The sequence below is a fragment of the Vulpes lagopus genome, chromosome 21 (genome assembly GCF_018345385.1).
Source record: "Vulpes lagopus strain Blue_001 chromosome 21, ASM1834538v1, whole genome shotgun sequence".
Taxonomy (NCBI): domain Eukaryota; kingdom Metazoa; phylum Chordata; class Mammalia; order Carnivora; family Canidae; genus Vulpes; species Vulpes lagopus.
In genome coordinates, this window is record NC_054844.1 from 37,014,162 (window position 1) to 37,035,855 (window position 21,694).

Consider the following 21,694-nt stretch of genomic DNA (forward strand, 5'->3'; position numbering starts at 1 on the left):
ATTTTATTTATATATATAAAACCTCATATAAAATGTAGAGTATTATATATAATACTATATAATACTATATATTATATAGTATACTATATGTATAATATATATAACCTCTTCTCACTGTATCCGCTATATTTTTTAGCCATCCTTATTTTCCTCCATGTTCATTCTTGATACTGTCTTCTGACCTTCCTTCTAATTTTCTAATTCTCTCTGTATCTGTCTTTTTATTAAGAAGAAAAAGTCTTTTTAAAAGTCTTCTCTGTGTTATTGTATCCTATCATATAATTTCCAGTTTTATTCCTAAGTTTGCAATATTCTCTTATCTCCTTGAACATAATAAGCACGTTTATTTTAGAGTCTATGTCTGATGACTACAGTATTGGCAACCCCTGTGGGCCTTTTTCCTTTGACTTCTGTTTCTGTTGTATTTGTTCATAAAATTTATCACTACATATGTCGGGTTATTCTTTACTTTGTGCTGTATACTGCATTTATAGAACTGTTTGTAGAACTCATCTGTAGTCAACAATGACTTTTTTTTAAAGATTTTATTTATTTATTCATGAGAGACAGAGAGAAAGGCAGAGACACAGGCAGAGGGAGAAGTAGACTCCATGCAGGGAGCTGGACATGGACTCGATCCCAGGTCTCCAGGATCACACCCTGGGCCGAAGGCAGGAGCTAAACTGCTGAGCCACCTGGGCTGCCCTACAATGACTTTTTTTTTCAAAAAAGTTTTATGTATATTTATATCAGGTAGCTGGAAGCATGAACAATTTGAGAATTTAAACCCAATTTCAAGGATTGAGATGATTTACAAGTAACTTGAGTTCTTTAAGAGTTCGTGTCTACTTTGAGTTTATCCTTACATTTTAAGTGTGAATCTTCAAGATACAACCTAATTGAGGCAGTTGCACCAGAACCCCCAACAACTTGGCAAATCCTGGACTCAAATATCTATTCTAGCCCCTTGAAGCCATCAAAAGCTCTGTTCAAGTTGTCATCACAAAGAAAAGAAAACAATTTTTATAGAGGAGGAGAGAGAGAAAGATGGAGAGCAAAAGGAGGGAGGGGGAGAGCGAGGGACCGAATCTTAAGCAGACTCCACATCCAGGGTGGAACCTGAGCTCACAACCCTGAGAACATGACCTGAGCCAAAATTAAGAGTCAGCAGCTTAACCAACTAAGCCACCCAGATGCCCCTAAAAAATATTAATATACTGATGATATAACAGATATTAAGTAACCTTATTTTGGTAATTATTTTACAAAATATGTGTCAGAGCCTTATACTGTATACCTTGAACTTACACCATGCTGTATGTGAATTATATCTCAATAAAGCTGGAAAAAAACTAAATATTTTTAACCTCTTCTCAGCCTCTCAGGTTCTCACTATCTCTTCCAGAATTGGCAAATGTTCCCAAAGAAAAAATGGCCCTGGATGCTGGGCTTACGTCTTTGTCCCTCTATTTCTTCCATACCCTAGGCTATAATTCTTTACTATTTTGTTAGATGTCTGGTGTTTTCACAAAGATTTTTTAAAAATATTTTGTCCAGCATTTCTAGTTGTCCTTCACAGAAAGTTGATTGGAATTACCTAGTCTGCCATCACTGGAAACGGAAGTCCCGAGGACTTTCATTTCTTGGTCGATCATGTTAGTCACTTCTGTAGCCAAACATCAGCAATCAGGCTCATCTTTGAACTGGTGACTTCTCCTTTGCTGATACAACCACAGTGATAGAACGATACTATGAAAGTTCATGAATTTCAGTGTGATTACCTTTTGCCTAACTTTGACCCACCTTATTTCAGATAGGAGTCCCTAAGTTTCACTGCAGTTAGCTTTACTTGATAAAGCCTCCTCATTTACTATGCCACAGAAAATATTATTAAAGACAGGCTGCTGTGGTAGAAAGAACACTGGAATTGGAGTAAGAAAACCTGGATTTCAATTCATTTCCATCATGTGTTGTGGAACCAACTGCCTTGGTTCCACAGTTTCTCCCACCATGCCTCAAGCGCTCCATGAACACGCAGACCACAAAGGGAAGTGAGAGTCAGTCTTTGGCAACTACTCAGTTGATGTAAGCGTAACATATTTACCTACAAATTAGGAACTATATCTATCTCATGGGGTTATTGTAGGCAATAACTAAAGAAAGTTGTATAGCATTGAATTCATAATCATTGACACATAGGAGACACTTTGATTGCTATTTGTTTTCCATTATAGACACGGCATTTTATGCAACAGATTTATCTCTAAAAAGTTTTGTAAATCAAATCATGCTTTAAATGTACTAAGGGAACCAAGTTTTGAAGGGAAATTTATTGAAGATGTAGGAAGAATCCTCCTTCTATGGAATATTAAATACATTTCACTTAATCTCTTGTAATATTGATTTTCAGAAAATTCATTTGATCAGAGTAAGTGATGCCTGTAATAAAGACACAAGCACTTCCTCTATTCAGATGGTCCTGGAAGCCTCACAGGCTTGATGACAACCCTCACTGAGATTATAAACAGTGATGTGGTTCCATGAGATTATAAACAGTGATGTGGTTCCATGTGTCTATAATAGCAAAGAGTTGACCTGAGCAGGCACAGATGATCTAAGTTAAATGTGAGGTGTACGCCACAAGAATATCACATGAGACCATGAGGTTTAGTAAGCACTAGGAAAAAAGCCTTACAATCAATTTAATAAGGCCATAATCCCAGATATTAATTCAAACATGATTTTTTTAGTTCTGAAGGGTGGAATGTTTTATGACACTATTGCATTTCCAAAGATTTCATCATTTATTATGTTGACTGGAATTTTATCATTGTTTTAAGTAGCACTCTTTATGAGATCATTTTGTCCCCTTAGAATTTAAATCTGGGTAATGACTATGGTGTTTCTGGTTTTCAGTTGTTTGTAAGTTGTCATTGTCTTAGAAAATTGTTTAAAACAACAAAAAACCCTTAGCATTCTAATGTAAATGTAAACACCCTGACTCCATTTTGATAATGTGCGAGTAGTGAGTATAAATGATAATAAACAAATGTGGATTCATTACTATAAGTCAGGAAAACAAGATTATGTTAGAAATTCTAGATTATCTTTTTGGGGTAGATGTATATTTGAAACATTATACAAGCTCATTACTGAGAAAGTTCTGATAATAATTAGCTTCTTAGCAACACAGGGATTTTTAGGGCAAGTATCTGTTATAAATGTTAAAACAGAGGAAAAATTTAGATGAAAACCTTTGCATATTTACTGTCATTTCATTTCAAAATTGGTTCCAATCTACTGTTGTCTTGCTGTGGATCCTTGAAATTATGGTAACTAATCTTTTTTAAAGATTTTATTTATTTATTCATGAGAGACACAGAGAGAGAGAGAGAGAGAGAGAGAGAGAAAGAGAGAGGCAGAGACACAGGCAGAGGGAGAAGCAGGCTCCATGCAGAAGCCTGATGTGGGACTCAATCCCGGAGCTCCAGGATCAAGCCCTGGGCCGAAGGCAGGCACTAAACCGCTGAGCCACCCAGGGATCCTCCTATGATAACTAATTTTAAACAGACTTCAAAATTAACAGTGGTTTATTGGTAACATAGGTGGTAACAGTGCAGGACATGGAGGTGGACTGCTAAGGTTCAAATCCTGACTTTACCACTTAGCAACCATGTGGAGGCAAAGAAACTGACCTTCCTTAACTTGTCATCTGTGAAATGGGAATAACAGTAACAGAATTTTCTGAGAATTAAATGAAATCAACCACATAAAGTGCTTTATATAGGCTGGCACAGAGTAAGCACTCTTTAAATAGTAACTAAAGGTAGGATATCCTAAAGTATATATTAAATACATAGTTCATGTTAGGATGATGGGTCAATGAAAGTGAGAGTAGACAATAGTAATGCACAATACATGTGTGGGTAACTTAGCAAGTCCATCTTATCATCTCTGCACCCTCAGCTCTACCTCTCAGCAGGGAGATAGGATGTTCATAAATGGATTTATCTAGAAAAATGAGACAAGATAAAAGAGGCAAAATCTACCACTAATGCAATTTTATACATGAAAATAAACCACAATCTCATAGGAAGTAAAAAAAAAAAAAACCAGGTACACCTTTTCACATGTTTCCAACTGGTTCCTTATTTAAACATTTCTCAGGAATCAAAAAAAAAAAATACTTCCTTAATTTCATTTTTAAAAAATATCACACACAAAGCAAACATCAACAGCCAATTGAGATATTCCTATTAAAAGCAGGAAGAAAACAAAGATGCTTAATAAAGCTATCATTATTTAAAATTACTTTGTAAATTCTGGACAATGTAATAAGATATGAAACAGAAATAAGACATAACAATTTGAAAAGTGAATAATGTTATCAGGTTGTAGATTACAATGTTAGATGACATGAGAATGCACTGGGAAAACTAGAATTAACAAATTTTACTGAAGTGCATGAATGCGCTTCCTATCTAAAAGTCAGTAGTTCCTACATAATAGGAATATTGTTTACCTACTCATGTTATAACTAGGTATTTATTCTCCTACACAATTAAACTATCCTATCCCAGTCACTCAGTTCTTCACTATTCCAATTATTGATGTGTTTTATGGTGATTGCCTCAAGCCAAAGCACTAATAAGAGTAATCATCTGGTAGATTGTTGGGGTGACTTTCAGCTCAACAGTGCTAAGAGAAGGTCTTCTAGGGAAATATATCTCACCTTCTGAGCTCTAGGAAAAAAAACAAGCCAACGTGAGGCTGTCATTTGTTCAACAAATAACTTTATGCCAGACCCTGTGCTAATGCTGGGAATCCAACAGTGGCATGGCCCCTGCCCTCATGACGCTTTCAGTCTCCTTGAGAAAAAGAGAAATTAAATAAATAAACCCAAGAAAACATTTATTAAGTGCAGCTTATGATGAGGTCTGTGCAGGAATAATAGAAAATCAGAAAGTGGCAGGGAGTGAGGGAGGAGAAGAGAGGGTACAAAATTTAGAATGGGGGTCAGGCAAGTCTGTCTGAAGAAATGACATTCAACGTCAGACCTGAGGGACCAGGAAGGAACCGGTCAGACCAAGAAGCGTGGGCAGCAAACAGCAAAGAGCTGGAAACCAAAGGCCAGCATATTAGGTGAAGAACGACAGGAAATCAAGTTTGAAAGACACGCAAGGTCCATATGATGCAGTTTGTGTAAGTTTGGGTGCTTTCTGCTGCTAATACTAGAAAGACAAATTTAAAAGAGCTCAAGTCTAACATAACGAGAGGTCCAAAGGCATATGATCACAGGAGTGGTAGGTCAGCTACTCAGCCACCTCATCAAGGACGAAGGTTCTTTCTGTGTTACCTCCTGCCATTCTTGGCGGTCACCTCTGCTTAGGCTGGGTCCTCTTATGGTGCTTAGATGGTTGCTGCAGTCCATTCTTTAAGAGCAAATCAATCCTTCCCAACCTTCCCTTTCCAGCAGCTTTGTGACTATGTCTCCTTAACCAGATTTGTTCTGTAGCCAATGCTAAAACTACCACTGGCAAGAGGAATGCAGTTGCCGTGACTGGTTTACCAGAATTCACCCACTGGGGCCTAACTACATCTTAGGGGCCCATGAATTCCTTGGATAAGACAGACTTCAGGGAGATCTGTAAACCAGGATTAGAAAACATTACATCTTTATTTTCCAATCATCTCTCACTGACATCTTCTTTCCTCCCATTATAAAGCTGGGCAAAGTAAACCCACGGTAGTAACAGCAGCGTGACTTTCTCACCAATAGTAACCACAAATATTTGCAAATCACAATACAGTTCTGATCGCGTTGCTTTCCTGCATTCCCTATTTCACTCATGTTTGATCAATACGTAGAAGGAAGTAAGCCAGAGACAACCCCACAGTTCAATGTTCTTATCCACGCTGAGCAACAACAGCTTTCACGCTGACAAACCTGCTAAAAACTTAAACTTTAATGCCTATGTTTTAGATGTAGAACCTTGTTTATTTGATGCATTAATAAAGGGATACATGTATTACTATTGTACAGCTTTGTTTTTGATAACTGTATTTCAATATGATCTGTTTCTTTTGTAACCCGATGTAATTAATATATATATATAATATATATATTAATATATATATTTTAAAGATTTTATTTATTTATTCATGAGAAACAGAGAGAGAGGTAGAGACACAGGCAGAGGGAGAAGCGGGCTCCATGCAGGGAGCCCAATGTGGGACTCAATCCCGGGTCTCCAGGATCATGCCCTGGGCTGAAGGCGGCACTAAACCACTGAGCTACCCAGGCTGCCCTGTAATTTATATATTTAAAAAAGGGCACTCTGTACAGGGATCTCTAGGTTATACTAGCCTGCCAACAGGATTGATCCTGAACTACACAAAATCAAGAATCTTCCAGCAAGATCAAAGGCCCGAGCAGGGTATGTGCACAGATTACGTCAGGCAACTAAAAGTGTCAGTCCCTCATTACCTTATAGTCCATGTGAAGGAGTGTGAATTTTATGTTCAAGGACGATAAAAAACTAATGAAATGTGCTTTTATTTTTTTTAAGATTTTATTTATTTATTTGAGAGAGTTAGAGAGATCACAAGCAGAGGGGAAGGACAATGGGCAAAGCAGACTCCCCACTGAGAAGGGAGCTGGAGTCAGGACTCAATCCCAGGACCCTGGGATCATGACCTGAGCCAAAGGCAGACACATAACCGACTGAGCGACCCAAGTGCCCTGAAGTGTGCTTCTAAAGTAAAATTTGATAACATACACAAAAAGAATTCTACATTTTGTATAATCCTCCCCCCAAATTTCTATATAGCATTCCATTGAAAGGGTTTAAGCAAGAATTTGCGTTTTAGTGAGATTACTCTGGCTCAAGAATGATTTACACAGGGAAAAATCAGAAGCCAAGAGACCAATTAGGAAGTTATTCTAATGGTCCAGGCAAGAGCTGACAGTGGCTTAGCTAGGCTTGTGTTAGTCGAGATGAACAACAAGGAATATATTTTCTGTGGCATTTGAAGATGTTTTTATGCACCACTGCAGACAGGAGCAGATTCAAATTCTGTGGCCCTGGAGTTTATACAATTTGTGAATGCCGGTTTTAAAAACTGCAAATACAAAAAATACAAACATAAAATTAGGTACAGGATCTTGAAAGGGTCCTGGACAAACTTGAACTTTATTTGCTTCACAGTAAGTCTGCCTCTGGTTCTGGAGGGGAGCAGAGGTCCCACTTCCGCTAATGTTTACGGAGCATTTACCGTTGCCAGACACCGGCTTGCACACTTGAAATATACTTTAGTTCTCACAACAATTCTATGAGCTATTTTGGTCTTCTCCATTGGGGAAACTGAGGTTCAGCAAGGGATCCTGAGTCAAGCTCATAAGCGGTAGAGCTGACATGTGACCCAGGTGGCCTAGCCCTTGGTCATGATACTAGGCTGCCTCAGTATGTAATTCTCAAGACCAGGGATTGGGAACAAGGCAGATGACAATACTATTTACAGTATGACAAAAACTGCAAGATGAGCAGTTCAGGGATACTTGAAGAGCAAGAGTTTGGGAACAGGTTAAGTTTGTGACACTTACTATCATTTAAATTGCAGTGTCAAGTAGGCTGTTGGATATGTTAAGTCTGGGCCTCAAGGAAGAGATCCAGAAGAGGGACATCTGGGTGGCTCAGTAGTTGCGTGTCTACCTTCTGGTCAGGCCATGATCCCGGGGTGCTGGGATTGAGTCTCACATCGGGCTCCCCACAGGGAACCTGCTTCTCCCACTGCCAATGTCTCTGCCTCTCTCTTTGTGTTTCTCATGAATAAATAAATAAAAATCTAAAAAAAAAAGAAAGAAAGAGAGAGAGAGAAAGAGATCCCAAAGGAAGAGACATACATATAAGTCACCAGCCTGGGAATGAGTAAGGTGACCAAGGAGTGTATCCTACAAGGGGAAAGAGACATGAAGGGGACCAGATGGTACAGTTCATTGAGGGGGAAACCAGGAGAGGTCAGTATCACAGAAGCCAAAGGAGGGTGTGATGAGCTGCATAGTTGTACATAGGACTGGTGATGGTGACTTCCCAGTCAAGTATAGACAGAAATGAGAGGAAAAAAACACTATTTAGGAAAATGCCAAACTCCTACTTTGAGGGATCTTCTTCAACAGCAACCAGAGAGAGATGGATGAAGAGAAGCCAGAAGAATTCGTGGGATTACCAGGCCACTGGCTAAATATGAGGAAATCTTCAAGTTCACTTCAGGTCCAACACCACTTGAGGAGAAGACGAGAGTTCTGGAAGATGTAGGGAATGCATGACATAAACACGCATCTGACCGCCTTTCCCCACATACAGCAGACCTTTTTTAACTTTCAGTTTTTCTTTCAGGCACATAGAATCAGATCAAACACAATCCATGTTCATGACACATGCCTGGCCCAATGGGAATTAGTTAACTCATTTATTTAGTCCGTTCTATTTTTTTAATTTTTTTAGTTAGTTATTTTTAATAATGTAATGAAAGAACCTCCAAATCCACCACTCAAAACACTGGTTCATTAACCTTTGAAAAAGCCATTCAAGTAATTCTTAGGAAGAGGTCTTGCTGGCATAGGGGAGTGGAACAGCTAGAAAATCCCAGACAGGAATCACAATTAACGTTCAGAGCTACACAGGGAAGCAATCTTCAGTTGCATTAATAAGACTGCCCATGCCAAGGACAGTAAAAGCCCCACCGTAACCATCCCCGGGCCCGTGGTGTCTGGTCTCTTATAATCAGTTCTAGGAGTTATATCTTAAGGAGGATGTTGACAAATCAGTGTATCCAGAGAATATAATTCAGGATGGTGAGAGAACATGATGAATAAAGGAAGACATATTTAGCCCAGGGTTGAGGGTGGTGGAGGTAGAGGTGGGAGGACAAGTGGATCACGTCCTCTAGAGCTGTTCCATGTTGAATCCCAGGGAAGAAAATGGGCCAAAGGTTGGCTTCAGTAGGAAAGGTGATTTTAGCTAAGTAAAAATAAAGAAGTCCTGAAAATACCCAGGCTTTGATAAACAACTCTGAAGAAAACCAGCTCTCTGTCACCAGTGATATTCATTCAAAGGCGGAGTGACTGGAGGGGATGATGCAGAAAGAACCCCCTGCGTTCAGGCAAAGGCTGGGCCTCATCCACTGACCCTTAGTTCTTCCAGGCTTGGTTTCTTCATCAGCCTCTGCTCTCCAAATCTGCCTCCATAACCCCCTGCCACAAGTCAGCTGCCTTCTTTCAGCTGTGCCCCAGGGCCCCTAAGCGAGGGTACTCATCAACTAGTCACACAGGGCACTTGCCTAAAGAAGAAACTGGGATGTATCATCCTTCCATGCTGTACCCTTCTGGGTATCTCTCTCTGGACTATCAGATCCCCAAGGCTGTTTTATGACGCCTGCCTTCCCATCCTAGCCCATGTGACCTCAGGACATCTCTCTGAACTCTCCCCTCCCTGAAGGTTATCGCTCTCCCCACTAACTTGTCTTTAAATGTCCAATGGTCTAAACATTTTGGTCATATTCATTCAAAAACTATCAGATTTATTTTATATTGCTTGGGTGCTCCAGCCTGAAATTTGGGGGGATTTCTATGTCCTTTTTCCTACCAACTATCTTTACTACTTCCCCTTCCCTACATTTAACCTTTATTTCTTGTCTTTTCTGTTCCTACTGCTTCCAATCCCATCTTAGAACACTCTTCATCTTCGGGTTATTTTTTTTTTAATGTAGACGACAGCAAGAGATAAAAACAGAAGCACAGAACACAAAACAACCCCTCCCTCCTGCCTTTGTTCATTCTCCCTCTCCCTCTCTGTCAAATTGTAAGAATAGGGTAATGCCAGAGTGGGTAATCACTGAGGCTTTGGTCTTTGGGTATGAAAACAGGTTCCACCTCTTGCTAGCAGTGAGCCTTGAGCAAGTTACAGAACCTCTTTGAGCCTTAATTTCCCCATTAGTAAAATGAGGATAATAAGAATATGTGCATGAAGATGAAGAAATGCATGTGAAGTGCATACATGGTGTCTGACACATAGTCTGTGACGAATATTTGTTATTACTAGTATCATAGGAGGAAATTATTCTATGACTAAGTACAGGATATGGTCATCCCTTGATTATATACATCACAAGTACGCATCCATTTCTAAAGACATATTCCCTTCTGTTGCCCAGCTAATTTATTTATTCATGTATTCAACAAATACCTATTAAGCACATACTAAGTTTCATTCCTTGTGCTCAGTGGGGGCTTGATTAAATAAACTCCTGTGTAAACACACTGTAGAATATGATGCTGCAGCTAAAGAGAACTAGATATATTTATATGTATGATCATAGAAAAATCTCCAAAGATGTGGAATTCAGTGGGAGAAAGAAATTGCCCAACAGATTATCCAGAGTGATACAATTCCTACAAAATCACACACATGCAAAATGCATATTTTGTATGGATATATATGTGTGTGTGTGTCTGTGTGTATATACATAATGTAAGTGTGTAGAGGAAGTTCTAGACTGGCAAACATCAAACTGGGAAGGAAACCAGGATGGGGAAGTGGGTAGTGGTTTAAAGGAATATTACCCATATTCGTTATGCTTCGATGTTTGCACAGAGAAGGAATTCATATAAATATCTAAATAATCTTTTGAAAGTAAAGTAAGTAATCACATGGCCCCTGCCAGATTTCCTGCATGTCCAATTGCCCCTGGGGTCCCTGGGATTTCAGAATTCAAACAGGATTTCAGTTATCAATTTGGGGGGAGGGGAGCTTAACCACACAGAAGATCCCGATCTTGTACACTGTCTTCTTCGGTGCCTTGAAAAATAAGGCAGCGGTATATTTATATAGACACACCTACACGAAATTCTAAATTTACCTATTTAGGGAAGTGTGCACGCAAACACAGCGTCTCCTGGGAGAGCCGGGCTCTTCTCTGCACCCACCCCCCTCACTCTGAGCCCGCACCTTCCACTCTTTCATCAGCTGGAGTCTCGACAGGATCAGCCTGGAGGAAGCAATAAAAAAGTCCTAGGTGACAGTTTTCACTTCCAATATGTGGGATGCTGAAGATCTAAGTTCTAAACGGAGCTTTTCCTTGGGCTTGCTTTGTGGTCCTGGCAAATCAGATTAACTTTGAGGCATGGGTGAAGCAGAGAGGATGATGTAAAACACTGTCAGTCCCTTTAAACAGGTACCTTTGAATTTGCTGAGTCCTTAGGAAGCAGAAGGGGCTTGCATGTGGGTTCAAAACCTTTGTGGGTTTTTGTACATACACGTGGTGTATATAAGTTGGTAACAAGTTGATTATGTTTATATACACATACCCTAAATTACATGTCAGAGAACACAAGTAATATGATGTATACATGTCTTTTGTACGTGCCTAATTTTGGGTGTATAAACATGTGTTACATAACACGCACATGTTAAATGTCTATTAAATGCACATACTAATATATTCGCGAATTTTTTTCTCTTGTTACTGTCCCAAATATAAGATCTAATGACTATCCGTAGCTAATACGTAATGGTGATCAACACAGCATATAGGTATAAGTTGCATAATTTCTAATAATCCTGTTATGAGTTTTTTTACATTTGTTTATTTATTTAAGTAATCTTCACAGAACCTGGGGCTCCAACCTACAACCCTGAGATCAAGAGTTGCATGCTCTTCCGACTGAGCCAGCCAGGTGCCCCAATGTTACGTGATCATTTTAAAATGGGATTGGTTTTGTCTGATTAAAACATCAAGGCCAGGACAAGGCTGAAATAACAAGGAGCTTAGGGTGCAAAATCTGAGGAGCCCTCCGCCCTTCAGGTCCCTGCATGCCACTTGCCTCAGTGGCCCTGACAAAAATGCCTCTGCTTTTTCTATCATCCTCATCCTCACCCAGAACAATTATTAATTATTAAGTTCTGGATGCTGTTCATTCACTTTACATATATTAACCCACCTGAAGAAATGTGTCATTTCTAATTAGATGTCTAATGTCTAACCTCTGTCTAATGTCACTAATAAAGTAAATTACAAGATATTGTGCCTAATATGTAAAATATTTCAAAAACCATAACTAAATCAGCTAGACCAGCCAAAGATTAGTCCAGCTCTGCCGAGCCAAAGATTAGTCCAGCTCTCCCAGGACGTGTACCACCTGCATTAAAATCCAGCGCACTTTCCTCTACATTAGGCCTAGTGGTGCTTTTCTTTGAATATACGCTGCATGAAATATCCTTTTACTGATCTCTTTCTGTGTCAGGGCAGTTTGGCAGGCAGTTGGCTTCAACTCTATCTGTTTAGGTGTAATATGATTGACAGATTTCCAAAAGAAGAAGGATACATATTTTCATTGCCTATATTACTACTCCTACTTTGAAAATAGAGGTAGATAATGGAACTTATGATAGTCTAACTGTACTTCAACAAGATAATATGCTTATATTTAAACTCATACACAGACCGACGAAGAGGAATTTACACAACATATTATCTAGTATCTAGCTACAGGTGATTTACTGTTGTGCACTGAAATGTGGTTGAAGTACAAGATGGATAGTAATATTATATTGTGGTATATATCCTGTTCACATCAGGCCTTCGTAATAAAAGCCGAACAGCAATCTACAGAACCTGTCTTAAATCTGCCATCTAAGATACTGATTGTAAAATAAAATGATCAAAGTGCAGGTTATCTCTATATTGCCTTCCCCTGAGAGAGTAGTATGCAAAGAACTTCCTCTTTTTTATTTATTTACATTCAGTCAACAGAAACATAAATTAAATTCAAAACCTTAGTGTTATGTGGACTGAATAAAGCACACCTAATATGTTGCTAAGTAGATTTTTTTTTAGATATTACAGACTACAGCCTGTATTGTACTTTTATCCAGTGCACCCTTTAGTACTTACTGACAACAAAATACGTTTATAAAAATAATAGAGTAAAATGAATTTTGCAAACCAGCAATTTCACATGCAACAATCCTGCTGAGAATAAACAATTTTTAGTGGGTCTTTATATTTGACATAGGAAATCAGGCATTTCTGCACATTGATTTCATTTTAAATAATTTCTTGAGGATGCAATGGAAACAGACCGACACAAACAAGTTAACATTGCATAGGGATATCACAAATAAATTGTAAGCCGATCTTTTTGTCTTTACAGGCTAGTAATTTTAAGAACCTGAAAGACCAAACTTCCCTTCCCTTCCCAAAAAGGGACATCTTTGTGTGTTACCAAATGTAGAGGACAGAAAAGTATGAGGTCTGGAGTAAATCATCCTATCTTCTAAAGTACACATGGACACAGATTAGGGTTAAAGTGAAGGTCAAGAGAATCCTTGGAAGGGGAAAGAAGTCCCAGCACTTTGATCACATTTCTGTTATACTGAGGACTTAGACCCTCTCTTCTCAGTGCCTCCCTGGCTCCTGACACAAGCCTCTACTGTGACACTCATCTCAGTAAACTATAATGATTTGCTTATTATATATTTTTATTTACACATATAATGTAAAATATTAATATTAATATAAAAATATATAAAATTTAGCTGGCCATCTTCCCAGACTATAACCTCCTTGGGAAGAGAAATGATCTTACTCCTCTTGTGACCCCAGCACCTCACCCAGTGTTTAGCACCAAGTAGGTATTCTATTAATGCCTGGTGAGACTGATAGGGAAAACAGTAACATGACTTGAAAGGATGAGAGAGGAATATGGGGGTGCGGGAGGACAAAATTTAGACACATTTGATGAGAGCTGATTATATGTAGATTTGATACATGGAGCCTTTTAGGGTCAACTACTGAATATCACTGGGCCAGTCCTTTCCCCTGTTCATTCATTCATTCAACAAATATCTTTTGAGTTCAAAAGATAGGCAATCATTAGCTACTGTAGTAGCCTGATACCAGAAAACACAGGATCCCTATAATTTGTCATGATTTCCTTACAGATATGACAACAAAGAGTCAGAGCTGAAGTTCAAGGTGAAGCTCAAGCTAAACTGCCGAACCCTTTTTATTTTGCCATTTAAATATATCTTGCCATTCACTAAGTAGCTTCATTCTCCCTAAGACTCAAGGATTTATTCTAGTTTACATTTAACAGCACAACCAGATCTTCTTAGGATCTTGGCTTAATTCTTCAACCTTGCACTCATATGCTAAGTGCCACTTACAAATAACCCAAAATGGGGGTCATTTCTTTTAGGCATTTCATATCAGACTGGAGACTTGTGGGCAGGCTACCTATTTTTTCTATGTATTTGATTCTGTGCTGAATGTCTTATTTTCCTTCAACAAATAATACCTGCCTCTAATATGGTAAAGAGAAAATGGGAACAAAATTGAGTTATCTGGTATTCTCAGTTTTAAAAGATCATGTTAGAATGATCACTCACACAATTCATAAAAACATTTGTCTTTTCAATCGATGACACAGAAAATCCCAATAAGGGTTTAAAAAAAAATCTTGTCTGCTAAAATGAAGGCAGATGTCTTTTAAAAGTATATAAAGCCTTTGAGTTCTTTCTTTTCCATTTACACATAATTTCTGGATGCAGGGGCCGGTCCTTCAGTAAAACACAAGTGTAGAAAATGATACCACGTTTTTGCTTAAGATAGGAATGCTGGATGCGGGGGCAGGTCCTTCAGTAAAACTCAAGTGTAGAAAATGATACTACATTTTTGCTTAAGATGGGAATGAAGGGCTTTTTTTTCTTGCCATTTCCCCTTATTAAACTGACAAAGGCAGCTCTTTTAGAATTCTGGTAAAAGCAAGCTTGTTTGCTTATAGGTCAAAGAAGAGAAACAGAGAAATTAGAAATAAAAGAGACCTATTTGTTTTGTCCATGTTACCGCCCAGATGGTATTGTTCCTTTCAGTGACCTTTCTGGTTGGAGACGTCATAGTCGACAGTGGCTTCAGCATTCGTCTTTGCAAGTTGATTCATAATTGAATGTTTCACCATCAAAATAGGTAACAGTCTCAGCATTAGTTGAATCAGCACTTAAAACTCAATCTTGTGTTCCCCTCTTATTAATCCTATCCTATTTTATCTTTACACGTTCTTTTTTTCCATTACATGTCAACGCCTAAATATGAAGTTAAGTCTTGTCATCCTTTCCAGACTGTACAATGTTGTTTCTGGCCACCGCTTCCCCACACAATATATTCCATAACTTTCTTCATAAATCGATGTGTCCCTTCCATTAATCATGTTCATTATTTATCACTGGGTTCCATCCAAGACTGTCAACATTGCCTGTTTATTTAGGTGTTCAAAACTGAATACAGTTAACTCAAAGTACCTTCAGCCACTCTTGTATGGAGACTACAACCTTCCTTCCCTGATGCTACCACACTACCTCGGAGTCCTGCTCTATCCTTCTTTTTCTATTCACTATAGACCTGTTTAATCTCTCCATCATAGGTGGCTTCTAGCAATCCCACTCACTTCTCAGGATTCTCTTCTCCCTCAAGTGCTTCTGATGTGATTTTGCCACCATTTGCAGCTTTCTGAGAGCCATCTCATTTTTCACCACCTATTTCTGACTTGTTTTGGTCTTTGTAAATCATACTGCTGTTCATATCCTGGCCATTGATCAAAGCTTATAGTACCTCTTGATTTAGTCATCTCAGCAACTGTCATTACCATTCTGTTGATTCCCTCTTCTGGATTATGGATTACAAAAAAATACAAACTATGGTGACCCACAAAGAGACAAGCCCTCGGGACTTTGCACAATGCTGCTCTTGTTACCTTTCACAGGTGGCCTTTCAGCCATCCAGCCAGCATGGCTGTGGTATTATTAAGGGTGCCTGGAACTAACATATCCAGGAAAATCATACAGCATGGCAAATCTGATGTTTCGCTTAAGTCTGAATATAATGCAAATATGCTACAATGCTCCCATCGCTGGCCCATCTCTCCTCCATAAATAGATCTCTGTAAAATCTGATCTTGCTTCATGGGGGATTTGGGTGTGTGGGTTGATTTTATTTTACAGTTTCACTTAGTTTGGAGTTTGTTTGGGCTAGGTTTTTAAGCATCCCTCCCTCAGATATTATAACATGGTGTGATGCTTTTTGGTTGTGTCAAATGCACATCTGGGGAGCTCACAGTTATACCAGAAATAGCTCACAAATGTGGAGCAGTGGGCATATATTTTGAGTGCACTGATGGTGTCCATGATCTCGAGGTGAGCATCACCTTCAAGTGACAGATCCGAAAGCTCCCTGCAGAGTTGCTGGGGTGGGGTTTAACCCTGAAGCTAAGATTTTTACTTATTCATTTGAGAGAGAGGGAGGGAGAGGGAGAGACAGAGAGTGCATGAGTTGGGGGAAGGGGCAGAGAGAGAGAGAGAGAGAGAAGTAGACCCCTCACTGAGCAGGGAGCCTGATGCTGGATGCTCTATTAAATGACCCAGCCACTCAGGCTCCGCCTCCGCTCCACCCCCGCCCCCGCAACTATTCTTAACGCTTCTTTCTACCAATTCTACTCCAGAGGTTTGTTTTAAGACCTTAGGCTCACTGGCTTTATGTCCACACTGTCACAAAGCTGGCCAACTTCCTGGAGGAAGAAAGCTTAGGAATGGCCCCTCAACAGTCATGTGCCCCCCCCCCCTCCAGGGTTCTGTGATTAGTACCCCTGGGGTTAGGCAATCCTAAGGCACTCTAGGTCTTTAGCTATTATGCTGATAACTCTGATTATATTATGAGGAACAAATAAGATAATTGATATAAATGTATCATATGTATTTAATATTGTTAAAGAGAAAAATGTAGTTACTTGTCCTGATTTTATTTTTCCCTTTTAGCAATTTATGTCATATAGCTAAGAATTCTGTTCTTTCCAGGTTCTATTTATCTTTAATCTTTTCTTGAAAAAGAATAAAATTAGAACGATTCTTCAACGTATACTTTAATAACTGATTTGCCTATTTCTTGACAAAATCCCTAGTATTTAAATTTTCTACGACTATTTCTTTAAACTTCACCATATTTGGGCTTTTCACTTTCAATATTTGCCATGGAGTCCCCTCCACATCTTGCCTCTCTTACACATCCTTTTGGATATTTCTAGGCCGCTCCAAGCTACTAGACAATCATACCTATTAGGAAGACAGATAAGAACCAGGAACTACTAAAAATAAGAGTTCTAAATAACTGAAGTAGATATTACAAAGTCTATCCATTAAAATGCACGTATGTCATTCAGAACTCAGGGCCCATTAACACTTGGCATATTGCTCTAAAAAACGTTATTAGCTATTTTCTAAATCTAATATATTAGGTCAGTGAACTTGAAATGGAACAAACAGTTTCTTCCTCCAGATTAGCATTCTGAGAGGTATCAACAATGTAATATACAGAGGGATCCAGAAAAACACAACTACTAAAAATTCCTGCAGAATGAAATCACTAAAATCAGGACAAACAGCCCTACATACCTCAACTGACTCTGATGGAACTACTGGGACATGTCACTGTCCTTGGTAAGTACAGTTCATAATGATATGTCCATTGCATTCATATCATTTCCTGGTGAGGTGAAGAATATGATACATTTTAGATGGACTTCCATCTGACATGATTTTTTTAATTTTTGTTGCTTAAAATAGCAAAGTTATTTTTAAAATAACTGTCTGGAACAATTTGATCTGTAAAAGATAGCCAAACTTCTCTATAAATGGCGATATATTTCTCCTATTCTCCTTGACATATAACACGAATGCCCAACTTTTTGAGGATATAAATTCCTCAATAGCAGGAACTGGTTATATTATACTTGCTTTGGATATAGAATGTCTATCTGAGCACTAGAGTAAGAGTTTAGAATCCTAGAATTTTAGAATGAAAAGAATCTTGGAGAGCATTCTCTTCCAATTAATTTGTTTTATGGAAGTGTTAACTACATGCACTACCATTCTCTTAAGGTATATATGGCATTTCCCCCTAAAATTGTACGAAAACTTTTCTTTTCTAAAAACACTGTATGTAAATAAAAGTACATACTTAGAGTTTTATAAAATGCAAACAATAATGTAAGATAAACATGGCTGTACAACTTATTTTTCACTTGAAATTCTTAATATATTTTTTAATGGAATGAATCTGTATGCAGTGAAAATTATAATATGGTAGACACTAGAACTAAGCTCTCTCGTAATATTACTTAAAGTTTATTACTATGAGTCATTAATAAACACAGTATACACATCAAGATTCACTTCAGGCTATCCAAGTGCTTCTTTTCAATCTGAGGGATGGAATAATCTCCAGATGGAAGCAAAGAATATGTAAAGAGCAAATGCTTTCCCTATAAAAATGCCCTTAAACACAAGGTTCTTCAACATTTTAAGATGAAGCATGGAGGGCACAGACTATCAAAGTTATATTCTTACTATTCTTATTAAGAAGGGTTATTATAGTGTCAGAACTAAAGAGGATACTCCAAGATGCATGTATGATGTTGGCAAATGCAAACTGCAAACACCACATATGGTGTTTGCAAACTACAGGTCGCAACTGATAAATGGATCCTAAAATCAATTTAGTGGATAACAACTAGTATTTTTTAAATGAAATAGAATAAAAGAGAAAACATAATGCATCAGAATGCATTTGAATCAGTAAAGGGTAAAAATTGTTTTACAACAATTAACTGTGCATGTGTGTGTGTGAGTGTGTGTGTGTGTGTGTGTGTGTGCTGAACTGTGATAGAAATGTATTTCTTGCTGTGGGTCACAGGCACAAAAGTTTGAAAGTTCCTGATCTCATCTAGCCTCTGGCCTATATTGAGAACAAGTGTTCTTAGAGAAAAAGGCATCTATATATTTGTTGATGTCTTAAAACAAGCCTCTCCCAAAGAACCAACTTCACTCTGGCTCATTATTTGAATTGCACTGTCAAGTTCTCTTTCCATCAAGATTATTGGAAAGAGGGCTTACTTCCAAACTTACGTTCTTTGCAACATAAGTTTACCTAGCCAAGTAATTGATTAAAACCCAGTAGAAATCCATCCTAATTATTAGCCATCGTTATGATTTCAATTACAGGAGCACAGGGATAACAGGGAAAACTTTGCTACAAATGGAAAGGGATCTTGCATTCTTTGACCGACTTCCTTTCCTCTAGAGTCAATGAGGCTGCTGACCCATCCTCACACCCTGAGGCATGTCTGGAGCACTGACAATCTCAATTTGGTCAGACCGAATGGAATAGGACGATTGTACTTGACGTCCTAATGAAGAATACATCTTCCTTTGCCACAGTCCTTCCTTCTTCTGATAGAGCCGAATGCAGAACCAGTCATGGGAGAAAGAAGATATGCCCAGAAATTTCTGTGTTTCTTTTTGTTTTATTGGCTTATTCAGATAAGGAGGCAGTGGAGTAGAGTGGGGTGTGAGGGCCAAGAAATGTGTATTCTGGGTTGAAGTGGAATTTGACTGTAATCTGAACAAGTCTTTTAATCACAGTTTAGCCAAGAATGATAATCGTAGCAGCACCTACGTGGTGCTTACTGTGTCAGTCTCCATGTCAAGTCTTTTACCTAAATGACTAATTTAGTCATTAAATTAAATTACTCAAGACACAATAGGCAGAAAATTTTTCCTTATTTTGCAGACGGATATAGATGTATGTGTATGAGAAGCAGAGACGTTAAACACCTTGCCCAAAGTTATACAGCTGGGCTGTGGAAGAGCTCAAACTCAGGCTGTGTCCGGATGTTGTGCTCTTAGCATCATGAAATACTGCCTCCGCCAAGACCTTTTTTTATCATTTATTCTAGACTCCATGACTCTCCACAGCTCATGTTATTTTATATTTTTTTACTAAACTGTAGTTCCTAAGCACTATTTTATTTGTTTTCCATTTTTATTAATCAAAGAAGATACTGAATGGTCAATCAGAGTTTCTGAATAACATAAAATGAATTACTACTTACACGGACAGAATTCATGCCCACCAGTTCACTCGATTTCCGGGATTACCTTTGATCTTCCAGTTGTTCTGGAAGTTCTCAAGAAGATATCCTCTCAAGGTAAGCAGAAGGTGACAGCAAAAAGCCTTGTGACACATGTCAAATGAGGTTCTTGATCCAGATTTATTGGTTCTTTTTAAAATATGGTTCAATTAAATACCACTCCACATCGACTAGAATAGCTATGATTAAAAAGACAAATAACAAGAGCTGGCTAAAAGGTACAGAAATTCAGATCCTCATACACTGCTGAAGGAAAGGTAAACTGGTGCAGCTACTTCGGCGAATGTTCTGGCAATTCCTCAAAAAGTTCAATGTAAACCTACCATGTAACCCAGCAATTCCACTCTTAGATATATACCCAAGAGAGTTCAAAACATATCCACTTAAAAACCTGTAGGTAAATGTTCATAAGAACATCATCATAATAGCTCTCCACTGGGAATAACCCAGATGTCAGCCGATGAATGGATTCACAAAGTGTAGCATATCCATACAACAGAACATTATTCAGGCACAAAAAAGAATAAAGTACCCATACATGCCACATGCTACAACATGAATGAACCTTGAAAACATCATGCTAAGTAAAAGAAGCTAATCACAAAACACCACTTATCATGTTTCCATTTTTATGGAAGGTCAAGGACAGGCAAATCCAGAGAGGCAGAGGGTAAATCAGTGGTGCCAAGGGCTGAGAGGAGAAGAGAATGGGGAGAGACTGCTCAGGTGTTGTGGCCTTTCATTCTGAGGTGATGAAAATATTCCAGGATGAGACAATGGGATGGTTGCACAACGTTGCTAATATACTAAAAACCACCGAAAGGGTGAATTGTATGGTATGTGAATTTCATCTCAAATTCTTAAAAATTCAGTCTGGGTCCTGTAGGGGAGGAAAAGTTTTCCTTGGCCCTCTTAGGGTCCCTGGCTGTGTCTGAAAATCAAACTGATGAAGACAGATAAATAAAAGAAATGGACACGAATGTATCTTTTTTTAAGATTTTATTTATTCATTCATTCATGAGAGACACCAAGAGAGAGGCAGAGACACAGGCAGAGGGAGAAGCAGGCTCCCTGCAGGAAGCCCGATGTGGGACTCCATCCCAGGACTCCAGGATCACGCCCTGGGCCGAAGGCAGATGCTCAACCACCGAGCCACCCAGGTGCCCCTGCACATAAATGTATTTAGTGTATATTTTACACAACAGGCCAGCTTTCATAATGAAATGAAGACCTGAAGAAGCAGTTAGACCTGTGTGCTTTTAGGCCAGGTTTGATTGAGAGTGGGCTGTCATGGAGGATAGGACAGGACAAGGAGTACAAGGTGATGGTAGGAAACTGGGAGAAACTAAGCCAGAACTGTTGAGATTCTTCTTAGCATCCCTTTGTCTTCAGAGATAAAGATGCTCCTTTCCTCAAGAAAAAAAAAAAAAAAAAGGATTGGTACTTTCCAGGGGATGGTGGTAGGGGCAATGGGGAGTGACTACTAATGAGGTTCTATCTGGTGTTGATGAAAATGTTCTAAAAAAAAAAAAAAAAAAAAAAAAAGAAAATGTTCTGAAATTAGATAGTAGTGAGATTTGCACAACTCTGAATATACTAAAAACCACTGGACTGTACACATTGAAGGGGTACATTTTATGGTATGTGAAACAGATCTCC

At 38.6% G+C, this 21,694-nt stretch overlaps 1 long non-coding RNA gene across 1 annotated transcript in view; it reads right to left on the reverse strand.

Annotated features, from left to right (window-relative positions):
- Nucleotides 1–21,097: 21,097 nt before the first annotated feature.
- LOC121479655 overlaps nt 21,098–21,694 on the reverse strand; it is an 89,081-nt gene continuing 88,484 nt past the window's right edge. Inside the window, exon 4 of the long non-coding RNA XR_005984791.1 lies at nt 21,098–21,441. This is a non-coding gene — a long non-coding RNA (uncharacterized LOC121479655). The remainder of the gene's footprint in view (nt 21,442–21,694) is intronic.